Source organism: Excalfactoria chinensis, chromosome 19 (genome assembly GCF_039878825.1).
Source record: "Excalfactoria chinensis isolate bCotChi1 chromosome 19, bCotChi1.hap2, whole genome shotgun sequence".
Lineage (NCBI taxonomy): Eukaryota > Metazoa > Chordata > Aves > Galliformes > Phasianidae > Excalfactoria > Excalfactoria chinensis.
This window is the reverse complement of record NC_092843.1, coordinates 657,206-669,727: the sequence shown is the minus strand read 5'-3', so window position 1 is coordinate 669,727 and position 12,522 is coordinate 657,206. Positions and strand designations below refer to the sequence as shown.

Here is a 12,522-nt window from a genome sequence, read left to right as displayed (position 1 = left end):
GCTTGATCTTTCAATAATTCATGCCAGCCTTTCGCTGTAGAGTGGGACAACAATGGCAGGAGCGCAGCAACGCAGGCAGGGAATAACCACATCTGGAACAGATGTTCAGTTCTAAATTAAAGCTGGTTTTGCAGAGAACGTTCAATGCCATGGGAATAGCAGGCTCTGGGACACAGCCCTACTCCTTCCAGGGGGCAGCAGCGATTTGCTCAGATGTTTTGCAACGTGCAGTTAGGATGGAGTGGATGCAAAACCCAGGGCTGGCTCCAGCTGCACCAAAACCTGCACCGCACCACTCAGCTTCTCCTGCCCGTTGCACACACTGTGTTCTGCAGCATGGCCACGTGAAAGGCTTCTGCAGAGAATATCACCTACTGCTGCGGGCAAAATTTGGCTCCTTCCCTTCTGCACCCAAGGGTGCACCAACAGAACATCCCCCCACCTACACCCACAGCTTGGCTGGGCACCAGCTCCCAGTCAGGCATCACCCCACAGCTCCAACAAACCTGCATCAGGCTGGGGACACCTCTGAACAAAGTGCTTTATTCCTTCCCTTGTGCCAGCCCTAGCGCTCAGGGGGATGTCCCAAACTGCTCCATGTGGCCCTCTTTATCCTTCCCCAGGTCACACCCCTGACAGCCGTGCACCCATCACTGCACTGAGCATCCCCTCTCCATGCCAGCCCCTGTCCATCTACTGCTGGCCCTGCTTGCCTCCTAACACAGTTTTTAAGTGCTTTGAAGAAAGAACTGACTTGCCATTTTGTCTCACACACTTGAGGCATGACCCGAGATCAGACCTCCACCATGTGTCATTACTGTACCACTACAGCACTGTTGCTGCCAACTCAGAGGTTCTGCCTGGCCTCTGGTTTCAGTCCTTATATTTTTTGGACAACCTCCCTTATCTCCGTGCTTCACAGCACCCACCCCATGATAGCTGGGCTCTTCTCTGTGCAGGTTTACAGTTTTCAAAGCATCTTGCTCTCATTCTTAAACACAAATCCTGCCCTCGCCCCATTGGCCAACCACTTAACACCAGAAAGAAAGAGGTTTTTTTTTCCCTAGATAATGGCTGATCTTGCAGATTGGTCGGAAAATGAAATAAGCAATGACACTAAAGGCCATTAATCAGTAACGAGCAGTGAATAATAGAGTGCAAAGCTATCAGCTGCTCCGAAGGATGAGCCGCAGGGACCACTGGGGAAATAACGAAACCATTCCGAACTGCATCTCCTGCTCTCTGCATCTTGCTTCTCCCTTCCTTAAAGTGCACTTGTAGTTGTCATGACGGTGGGTGGATAACAGGGAACGCTATGTCAGGCCTCAGAAATAAATGTCTGAGCAGCATCACCTCTCACAGAGAGGAGCCCTTGGGTCATAGGCAGGAGCGCAGCCGCCACTGTTAGCGCTGTGGCTGATTTAGTGGCCTCGCCGTGTATCTACACCTACATAAATGCGGTCCCCTTGGGGCCAATGTCTCCAATCCACATTTATAAATTGCTCTCCTGAGGGACCTCTCAGCGCTGTTACACAGAGCTGGTGACAGCTTCGCTCCGTCTTAATGGAAGGCACCAGGAGGCACAAAGCAGGAATCCCAGGGAAGGAGCCAGCAGCCAGTTGTGTGAGTAAAGGATAACACACAAAAAAGAGAGAAAAAACCTGATGATTTCACCCCTTCTGGCTCATGTTGGGTCCTCCAGAATTAAGGAAATGCCAGCACATTGGAGCAAGCCCCGTGGCAAATCAGTAGGATGCAACTGGAACGTGTCGAGAGTCAATGGGAAATAACTAGGAGCAAGAGGAACAAATGGTAGCAGAGGATTTTCCAAGCAAAACGCTTAAGAAAACAGTTTGCTCGGCACGTGGTGCTGCCCTGGGATGTGAGCTGGACAAGCAATGGGAGCTTCATCCTTCAGGAGAAAGTCTTCTGCATCTTTGGGCAGCTGATGGACTAGAGATGCTCAGGGCCCCTCCCAGGCTAAAGTTCCCATAAAATGTTAAGATTTCTTAAACCAACACATAGAGGAAGAAAAAAGGGGAAGAAAAAGAGGCAAAACCCTTTTAAATCCCTTGCACAGAACACATCCTCTACATTTGCCTTACGCCCATCTCCCAGTGCCCAGATGAGGGCACAGTATGGAAAAGCCTCCCCTTGGTTAGAGCTGTGTCAATGAAGTGGTTAAGCAGTAAAGTGCCTGCAGCCCAGCCCCGCTGGCTGGCCAAGCACTGCGGTGCTGCTGGCTCCAGCTTCACTCTCTTCTTTTGCTTTTCACTCTCTCGTGCCAAGCGTAAGGATCTGGCCTGCTCCACAGCCTACCTTGCCAACACAATTGTGGTGACTCACTCAACAGCTCTTCATCACAGCACATTCTTTCAATGGGACTTCATTTTGGATGGCACCCTCTTCAAAATCTGATGGTGTGGAGAAAGGCAAGGAAGGCATAACTATGCATGGTGAAGAGGTGGGGGGCAGCAGGGTTGAGTCACAACTGGGGGCTGATCCTCACTTTTATTTTTACCTCTAGCAGTAGATAGCCACATTTACAAACAAGAAAGCAGGCCCAGCTCAAAGGAAAAAGAAGGTCCTCATATCACTCCTTCCATCAGGCTGACACCTCTTCATCCTGGGGAATTTAACATCTGTTACATAACTCAGAGAACATGTGGTTATTTTCCAGGCTTATTAATAGCTCAGAACCTAAGACTGAAAATGAAAATCATCAGCAGCTGCTCCAGACTTCACCTCTTGGCAAAGGAGGTGAGAGCAGGTACAAGGGCTGGCTGTGGGTCAGGGCTTGCCTTCATTCCGAGGCTCCTCATTACAAGCCATAAAGGACAGAGTTTGGATGGCAGCTCTGCTGCTGGGACATCTGAATCTCTAGACTTTTCTCACATCTTACGTTTCTCTCCAGTAAAGGCACATCCCATGAGAGGAGGCAGAGAAGAGGTTCACAACTATAAGAGTGGACTGGAAGAGTGAATATGCAAGGGAGATGCTGTTTTACTGTCCCTCACGTAGATAAAGCATTTTTATTCATCAGGATTTCAATAGCATTCAAGACCATTCAATAGCATTCAAGGGGTTTACAGAATCCAAGAGCTCCTTTCAGATGGTGCAGAGATGGCTCCAGGCAGCACAGCCCACCTTCTGACTCACCACTGGATCATTGGAACTGGCATGTATGCCTCACCCTAGGGACTGCATGTCACAGCCTTTATGTGGTCAGGAACCACAAGGCATCTAACATGCCCCAGGAGATGTGGGGTCACAGATGAGGCTCCTTCTGCAGCCCGCAGCTGGGTTTGCAGCTGATTCAGCCATCTCCAGCAGAACTTGCTGGCTTCTTCGCTCCCAGCCCAGAGCTGTGGGTTACCAAGCTCCTCAGTCCAGGCCCTAGAGAAATTCCCATGGAGACTTCAATGACCCAGCGCAAAAAATAATAATAATGAATCAAGTGAACCACTTCTCTCAGTCTGAATTCAGTGAATTCATCAGAGGATCCAAAACATTTTCAGACCAAAACAGAAGATACCATCTCAGTAAAGACCTATCGGCTTTGCCTTAACATAGCTAAGACTTTTTCCCCTCCTCCCTATAACTCTTCCCTCTCCATCCAGCTGAAAGTTCACTCACTCTTACTTTCATGAGCAGCACATTGTACTTTTCCCATGCTAATCTCACCACACGGATCAGAAACAGACCCTTCTTCTTTCTTCCTCTGCACCTGGGTTGGTCCTGAAAGCTCTCCTGGGAAGGGAGATTCCCCATGGAGTTTCAGGGCTGGAAGAAATCACTGTCTGCATGAGAACAGCAACAACAGCCACAGGACAATTACACTGCAGCAGGAGTCTGCAGGGAGGGGAGAGGCTGCTCTTGCTATGGTCTGCCTGACATCAGCCTGACATCACCATCTGGCAGTAGTTTCCACAGCAATGCATCTTGAAATGGGTGCAAAATGTTGCCCAGGGAGATCAGCCTGGTAAAGCCTCTTGAAAAGATTCTCTACAATCCAGAGGTGGTGGGTTTGCTGGCATGGGATCTTCCATCCCAACTGTTCCTTTCCACCTTTGTACCTTAAGCTGCAGGGCAGCAACTGTAGGGCCGGTTGGGTGCATCTCAGCTGATGAAGCATAAACAGGGAGTCACAGGGAAGCAGGGAAGGATACGCTGAGAACTTCAAAGCTCTTGAAGATTTAGAAAAGTCTAATTATAACTGTTAGCCAACAATGAATTTTGTGCATTATTCACAGCCTTTAGGAAAAGCAACTGGCGATGTCAGAAAAATTGTAAGCCGAGGATTTGGAGTAAATGACCTCCTGTTCTTATTGTGCATTTGCCACATACTGGAAGAAAAACAGGAAAGAGCCTTGCCAAGGTGTGGGGAGCAGAAAGGGAAGGAAAAAAGACCCAACAAAAAACGAATAGGATTTCGTTGGCAGAATTAAGACTTACAAATTATCACTGCTCCCTTTCTCCCTGCTTCTGTAATGTAATTGCTGTCTGCTAAGGCTAATTCACTAGAGATGCTTCTGCCGTGGAGGTGGAAGCAGCAGCTCATGGCTCTGCACAGAGCAGGTGGCTCCTCAACCATCCAACCAGGACTGCAGGCAGCAGCACGAGAGCCAAAAAGAAACAGAGTTTAGGTCAAGATCTAGCAGGGCTGGACGTGAGCAAAGCTTCAATAGATATTTATTAGCATGGCAAGGCTGGATGGCCAGAGATATAAATATAGAATGGCAAACAGTTATTTTGAACTCGGTCACTATCAACCAATTGCACAAATCAAGACCTTGGCATATAGGAGATGTCCAGGCTTAATTGGATAGCACTCAGTAGTTATTCTAGCACACAAATACACTCATCCATCTAACTAATGATGCTGCTCCAATCGCATTTTTACAGATTACTCCTGATATCCATAACTTCCAGTTATGGCCACAAAGCCACACTCAACCCTAACCCACACCGCTACTATCTATCTATACAGGAATCAGCTTAGCAGGAGGTACGCAGTGATGGAAAGTCTGCTCATTCATTACGGATGAGGTTGGATAAGAAGGCAAGAAACAGAGATAAATAATCTGTTTTCATAACGGAAGAAGCATCCAATGGCAATCCCAAAGAAACCTGTCTGATAGATCTACTCATATACTAATAAACGATCTGGGGATTGGGAGAGTATGAGGACAACAAAATACATCAGCGATGCAAAATTGATCGGGATAATCGAAGCCAGAACTGGTTGTAGCAGTTAAAAAAAAAGCTCACAGAACTCAGTGTCTGAGAAATAAAATAACAGCTGAATTTCTGTGCCAGACAGTGCAAAATAATGCGCGTGGAAAAAAACAGCCCATAGTCTCCCTACAAAATGGTAAACCATCAACTCGTCATTACCACTTATGAAGGAGCTACTGGAAGGAATATGGATGGTCCCCTGAAAACATTAACTCAAAACTCAACATGTTGGATAATGTGAGGGAAAGAAATAGAGGACAAAATGGAAACTGTGCTGTTATCTGAATCATTGTGCACCTACAAGATGAATACATTTCTGCTCAGTGCATCCTAGAAAGGAAATAGCAGAGCGAGAAAGGCTGAGAGGAAGGAAGTGAAGCCGAACAAAGACAGAGAACAACTTCTATGCAAAAATAGACTATCAGAGTAGGACCCTTCAATCTGGCAAAGCGGTGGTTGAAAGGATGTAGGAGACTCTCAACAAATCAGGATTGTATTACACCCTCATCAACGTGGGGAAGGTCAACAGGGGCAGACCAAGGAGGTATCCAATGAAACTAACAAGAGAAGATTTTAAAGAATGCAAAGGAAGTATTTTTGCAAGGAGTGTACAATTAAGATGTCGAATTTCTGCCGGAAGACTCGATGGTGCTCAAAGGCAGAAATAGGTTCAAGGAGGAACTGAATAATTCACTGAAAATGAGACAGGCATAGCCCCCAGCTCAGGGAGCGTCTGTGAGTGATCAATGGAAGCTGCAAGAGAAGGTATATGCTGCACTTGCACTCTTCCAGGATAATAGGAGAAATGGGAATCTGTTCTCACTGTATTATACAGTATCTATATTGAGGCATGGAACTCCCACACCATTGCCCTGGGACCGTTTGGGGTTTTTTTTTCTGCTGACATAGAGGGAAACGTTTCCTCCTGTAGCTGCTGGACACTGAGAGCAGAAGTCATTCTCCATCAGACTTCAGAAATTTTGTATGGATCACATTTTTGACATGAAGTGTTCAACTAATAGTCAAGAAAAAGCCTAGTGAGTCATCAAATGCGACCCTATGCTTTGCACAGAGCAGGTTCTTTTCATAATTCACGCTATTAAGCCCAGCTAATCTGTCATTTAATATCCTCTGTGGTGGATCTAACTTAAGCACATTATAACATAATATATATATATCTCTTATTCTCAGGGACTTCCAAGGGTTTGTCTTCAACAAACTGCACTGCAAGGATGAGTCTTCTGCCTTGTCACATACTTTGGTAGCACTGTTGTCACTGATCTGCATTCCCAGTACAACCAGCTGCCCCTGGCAGACACAAATAGCAGAGAGATTTGGGTGACCTGGAGGACACCCACATTGCTCCCAAGCACCACGATGCCTCCTTGTTTGTGGATATGCATCAACATCACAGCGTTCTGCTTGGGACTTTCTCATCAGGACACACATGGTTAGCAAAGCTCATCCATAGCCATGGTTTCTGACAAGCTGCAGCTGATCCTGCCTCACCTCCAAGCAGTTTGGGAGGTCCACCATAGGCCCAAAACAGCATCTGATGGGTTTTTAACAGCAGATATGGGGCAAGAGCAGAGTGAGTATCACAAGGGGTTAGCAGGGCTTTTCAAGGCTGCCTGATGCCTCTGGCTGCTCCCAGCCCGGACAGAGCCGTAATTGTTTTCTCGAGCATTAAATGAGACCTAAGGTGCATTCCCTGTCATCTTTTGTGCCACAGATGATATAAGCTTGTATCGCTGCATCATGAAACCCCTGTCTGAAGTCACACAGTTCAGCTAGGCCATAAAGAGCAGTGACAGTAGTGTCCACAATCTGTCTTATTCTTGTACCCCAGAGAAAACCGTGTCTCTCATAAACGACATTTCATGAGGAAATAAAATATTTATCAAACTTCCCGATGACAGCACTGTATGATTTTGTTCCTTCAATCAGCAGGTCACAGCACAAGAGCACATTCAGTCCGTGGTCCAATCTGATGGAGAAAAGAATCAATCTACTCTTTCAACTTGCTTGCCAAGGGGGAGGATTTTCTAAAACATCTCAATCTTCTTCCCACTCCCCATGGCCATTGGAAACTAACCCCCAGGGCTGGGCTGCACCAGCTGGGAGCAATGGCTCTCCTGCCTGTTTGTGACACCCATCATGGCATGACGGACCTTCTTGCCCATCAGGACCATGATTTTGTATGGACCTGTGTACAGCGCCATGGGGTGATGTCATGCAACCAAAGCTTCCCAGCGCAGTCACAACTCATGTATTATAGCCCATTAATGTGTACTAGCTCAGGTCCCCACGAGCAACTTCATCTCCACCACCAGCCCTTTGGCCACTGCAGAACTCCAGCCCTTCCCAGAGCCAGCAGTTGACTCATCCTCATCCAACACGCTCCTGGGCATGGCTGCAAATCTGGAGTCACTCCTGGGTGGCTGTGATGTCACACACTGCATGAGCAGGAAGCATCCTTAGGGCAGGTGGACCTGGGTTCTCCTCCATGAGAGTGCTGCTCGTAGCACAACACACTTTCTCCTTCTCAATCCCCAGAAAACCTTTATTCTTCTCAAGTTAACCCTCTCCTATCTTCATTGACTCATTTACCAAAGTGAATTTGCAAGGGAGCAAAAGGAAAAATACATCCCTGTTTAATTTACGGTTCTTCATACGCCAGACCATTCCTGACATTACTCTTGCAACAGATCCTCCAAGGGAAACTCCTGTAAAACCACCCAGGGGCATTCTGCCAGCTTCCAACAAAGCATGTAAAACTCCTAAGACTCCATTAATCCACCCTGAAATAGGAGCCAGACTTCCAGAGCATTTGGGCAATTCTCAATCTGAAGTCAATGCTTTGGTGAAAGCCAGGAATAATTCAGGGTCATTCCATTCCTGAGCAAACCAGGTCTCAGCATGAAAGGATTTAAAGGGTGAAACCTCTATCAAGTCAGGCAACATCTATACGTGACTACCGGAAACCTGCTTTCAAGGATCCTCCCCCAAGGGCTTCTGATGCAATTTGGCTTGACTTTATGTAATGGTCAGCCTCTGGTAGACAATTGATTTCCAGCAGTATCTGGGTGGCTGTGGAAAACAAGCTGTACATTGTCTGTGCAGCCTCTTACCTCCCTCCATTAAAACACAGGTTTTAGCTCATACATTAGAAGTAGCTTACATTCAAAGATAAGGGAAGAAAAAAGAAGTATCAGAATCCTGAAGGAAAAAAAAGCAAAAAAGGATGAAAACAATCAAAGAAGAAAACACAGCAGCAGATGGTGGATGAGCTGCCCTCAAAGGCCACCTGAATCCAGCTCAGCCGCCGATGATCGGTGCTGATAACCCTGCATGTGGATTACAGCGATGTTTATACCTGGAGCACGCTGCTCAATAACTGCGTGGTTTCATTCACACGATACATTTTTACCATCTGAGACCTCTGTGGAATGTTACGACTACGTTTAATTTATCATACTAATTCAATCTGTAATATCCTGCCAGAGACATAGAATGGGGTTGACACACGTCCCTTGTTCAGAATAGAAGAATGTATTAGCGTCTAGCAGCTAGAAAGAGCAAATTCAGGCTTTATCTCAGTCAGATCCATTTTGGAACCTTCCTGCTCCAGAAACCCTGCTCTTTTTCTTTTGTTTAAAGGTGGTTGGCAAAGAGAAAGCCAAAATGAGAACTGTGTCTTTTGTGTGTCTGCTCTTTCCGGTGTATGGAGCAGAGGAAGTGGGAAAGGTTATTACCTACAATAGGAAAAGAATTACTTTTCTGCTCTTTCCTCAGAAATTCAGGTCTTGCTTGTAGAAGGAAAGCCCTGAATGGATGGAGATTGACAAGCAGAGCAAATTGCCTTTCAGGACTTTATGAAGCTCTGGTCTACATGCCCACTCAGACTGGTCTCTCATGTTACCAAGGGACCTGGTGGAAGCTCAGAGAGAGGAACAAGCTCTGGGATTACAGAACACTTATTGCCCCTTCACGTTTGCAGAATGCAGACAGAACACCAAACATGCCAGGGGTTGGCCAGGTTCAAGTTCCAACCCACTACAGCCCCCAAGCATCAAGAGGGAGAGACCAGCTCAGTGCTCTCCATCACCCATCACCAAAGAAAACAAAGAAAAGTGGGAAAAAAGGACCTTTTCATCACCATAAAGAAGAGCCCAAGATCATTTTTCTCAGCTTGGAAAAGAAAACCTTATGCAGGTCACCTTTAATTTGAGTGATGCCAGGTGAGCTCTTCTCTGCTTGCGTCTATCTGCCAATCCCTCTAATTCCTTTTGTCATCGTGGTTCAAGTGCGTTATTGAAACGCACAATGCAGAGTTTAATTATGGAGAACAATGAGCTGGATTACACCAACTGCTGATCTCAAAAATAGCTTTTTCCCCCCCTCCCTCTTTTAATCACAGTGCTCACAGAATTAGAATGGGAATCCCAAACCCAACAGCCCTATCCTATTGCAGAGCAATGGTCCTGTGCTCTTGTCCATATCATCAAGCCATAGAATGGTTGGGTTGGAAAGGATCTCAAAGTCCATCCAGTTCCAACCCCTCCTGTGGGCTGGGTGCCCCCCAGCTCAGGTTGCCCAGGGCCCACCCATAGCCTGGGGCACCTCCGGGGATGGGGCACCCACAGACCTGGGCAGCAGTGCCGGGGCCTCACTGAAGGAGAAAGATTCTGGCCATGGCATCAGAGTTGACTCAGTTGGGAGCCATTCCTCACGGGCTCAGCTCAGCAGCTCCTCCCTCCCTGCCCATTTTAAAGGGGTTCCTCTTGGTGAGGGTTTGCTGGCACCGGCAGCACCAGCACCAGGCTCCATACTTGGTGGAGACGTTAAGGTCTGGGCCTGGGAACCAACATCCCATGCCAGGACACATTCCCTGAGAGTCAGCAAAACTTTTCAGCCCTTCATTTCATCCTATTATTTCTGCTGATGGCACTATAAATAATTACTCCCCACCCTCCGCGTGCTCACAAGGCTTGAGTCACTTTGCTGAACCAAGACGGATGTTTTGCTCTCTCAGTTTCTGCCTGCTTCTATTTCTGGTGGCTCTCACATCTCACCCGCTGGCTGTCCTGGTGTGCAATGGCACGTGGCAGGGGACACATTCCCATTGCTGCCCCTTGCCAGGGGACTCTGCCCACCACTGCTGGACCTACCTGCAGCCACCAATGGGTTTTCAAGGTGGTTTCTTGGGCACATTTGCTCACAGCCTCACTCGGATCCCAGACCAAACACAGAACTAAGGGCACTTTCAGGGTTCCTTGCCAGGTCCCTGGAGTGGAACAAGGCAGCTATTATCCTGCACCGAGTTCCATCGCCGCGTCACCCAGAGCCTCAAACAGTTCAACCACCACCTGCACACATCTCAACAACAACACAAGAGCCACCACTGGGAGGAACCCAGACAAGAAAAGCAACAACCACATAACCCTGGGCACGCAGCGCTTGTTCTCCCCCCCAGCCCTGCACCCCCGTGAGTTCATTGCAGAGCCCAAGCTGAGGGTTTCTCTCTCCCCAGCAGCTTTGCTTCCGCTCACCAGCAGCATCTCCTCCTCTCTACTTCCGAACTCATTGCTGCATCCAACACACCCGACCCCTCCAAGGTGCACTTGCTCAGCTGTTGGGATGCTGACACACACAGCTTCACTGCCCTCAGAAGCTTCCCCATCCCAGTCCTCTCTCGCTGAGAGCAATTCATACTGGTGATACAAATCACACTTCTCTGCCCCACCGGAGAGCCCCCGAATTCCCAGGTGCTGTAAGACACGCTGAGTTCACAGCATCTCCCCCGCAAGCCCTCTGCAATGGCAGCAAGCTGGAGTTGATGCTGGTGGATTAATGGGAGGACTCTTTTTTGCTGTGCTAACATCTCAACATGCCATACACAAACAGCTTGTCCCTGATTTACGGGGAGCGGTGGCCACCATCTAGCACTGCTGAAGGAGATTAGTGGCTGCTTTTCCAACCTTATTTCAAGCCTCGAGGAGGTTTGCTATTCGTCAGAAGTGTTCCTAAGCTCAGCCAGGCACCAAGATGAATGTTTTCTTGGCAGAGCTTCTGCTCCCATTGGAAGGGTGAGGACCCTCACCCACATGGGACCCACCTGCAAGGAGGAGAACCAGTCTGAGGGTCCCAAACATGAGCTTGCACCAGAGATACATAACATAAAGAAATGGCTCTGGAGCATGGAAATATAAATGAAGAGATCGCTCAGGTAGGAGCAGAAGGGGGAGAGAAAAATCGATTGGGGAACGTGCTGGTTAGCAGCTAAATGTTCTCCGCCAACAACGTTCCCGATGAAGGGCGATTTATAAGCCCAGCAAAAGCTGCTGTGGGCTGCGCTGCCGAACAGACGGAACTCCCAGTAACGGGACCCGGCTTCCTCGGAGCGCTCTGCATTGCGCATGAAAGGATACGGCCAAACTCTTCACCTGGTGCACTTAGAGGGGAGGCAGCGGGGAGAGGAGAGGAGCGGGCAGCCGTGGGGGCAACTTCTGCCGTGACTCGCGCTGTAGGTAACCAACTTATCTTCCACCCAGGGCAGCGCTTGGATTTAAAGAGCGAGGGGAACAAAAGCATCCAGGGCACGCAACGGGGAGCGAAGGGTGAGAAAGGGAGGAGGCTGAGCCCGGGGTCCCCAGGAGGGCACCGTGCGACCCTGCCCAACCCCGCGCGACTCTGCAGGGATAAAATGGGGAGGGCTGGGGAATAGGGAGAGAGAGGAGAGGGGTGAAGCCACGCGGCAGCCCCGGCCCCCAGCGCGTACCTGCTGCCAGGTGAGCGGCCGCCCCCCGCCATGGCGCCGCGTCCCGAGGTGGTCCGGAGGAAACGGGAGCACCCGCAGTGACTTGGGGAGTCAGAACAGAGTACAGGCATTAATTAAAAGAGTCTGAAGGCTCCCTCCTGCTCGCTCACTCGGTGTGTTGGTTTTTTTTTTTCAGTACCAGACCGGATTTAAAGGGCTAGAATCCCAATTTGGCGGTGCTGCTCCCCAGGAGCGGAGCTCTCCGGCCCTGTCCTGTTGGCTCCGGCAGTAGCTCAGTGCCCGAGGGGACCATCCTGGCTATCCGGTGGCAGCTGGAGTTCCTCGGTGGCAGCAGCAACAAACTGTAAATCAAAGCGTTGGAGAGCCGGCACGGCCGCTCGCGAGCAGCGATGCTATTGGCAGTGCATTGAGACGGAGAGCCAGGGGGACGAAAGTTTGCTCTCTATGAGCTCCTGGCAGCACGGTGAAGCAGGAGGAGGATCTTGCCCCTGGTCTGAGCACTG

At 48.9% G+C, this 12,522-nt stretch overlaps 1 protein-coding gene across 1 annotated transcript in view; it reads right to left on the bottom strand.

Annotated features, from left to right (window-relative positions):
- The window catches only part of CALN1 (calneuron 1), a 94,857-nt gene extending 82,660 nt beyond the window's left edge, over positions 1-12,197 (bottom strand). The window contains exon 1 of the mRNA XM_072353965.1: positions 12,020-12,197. The gene's annotated coding sequence lies outside the window, so the exon portion shown is untranslated. The remainder of the gene's footprint in view (positions 1-12,019) is intronic.
- Between the last annotated feature and the right edge of the window lie 325 nt (positions 12,198-12,522).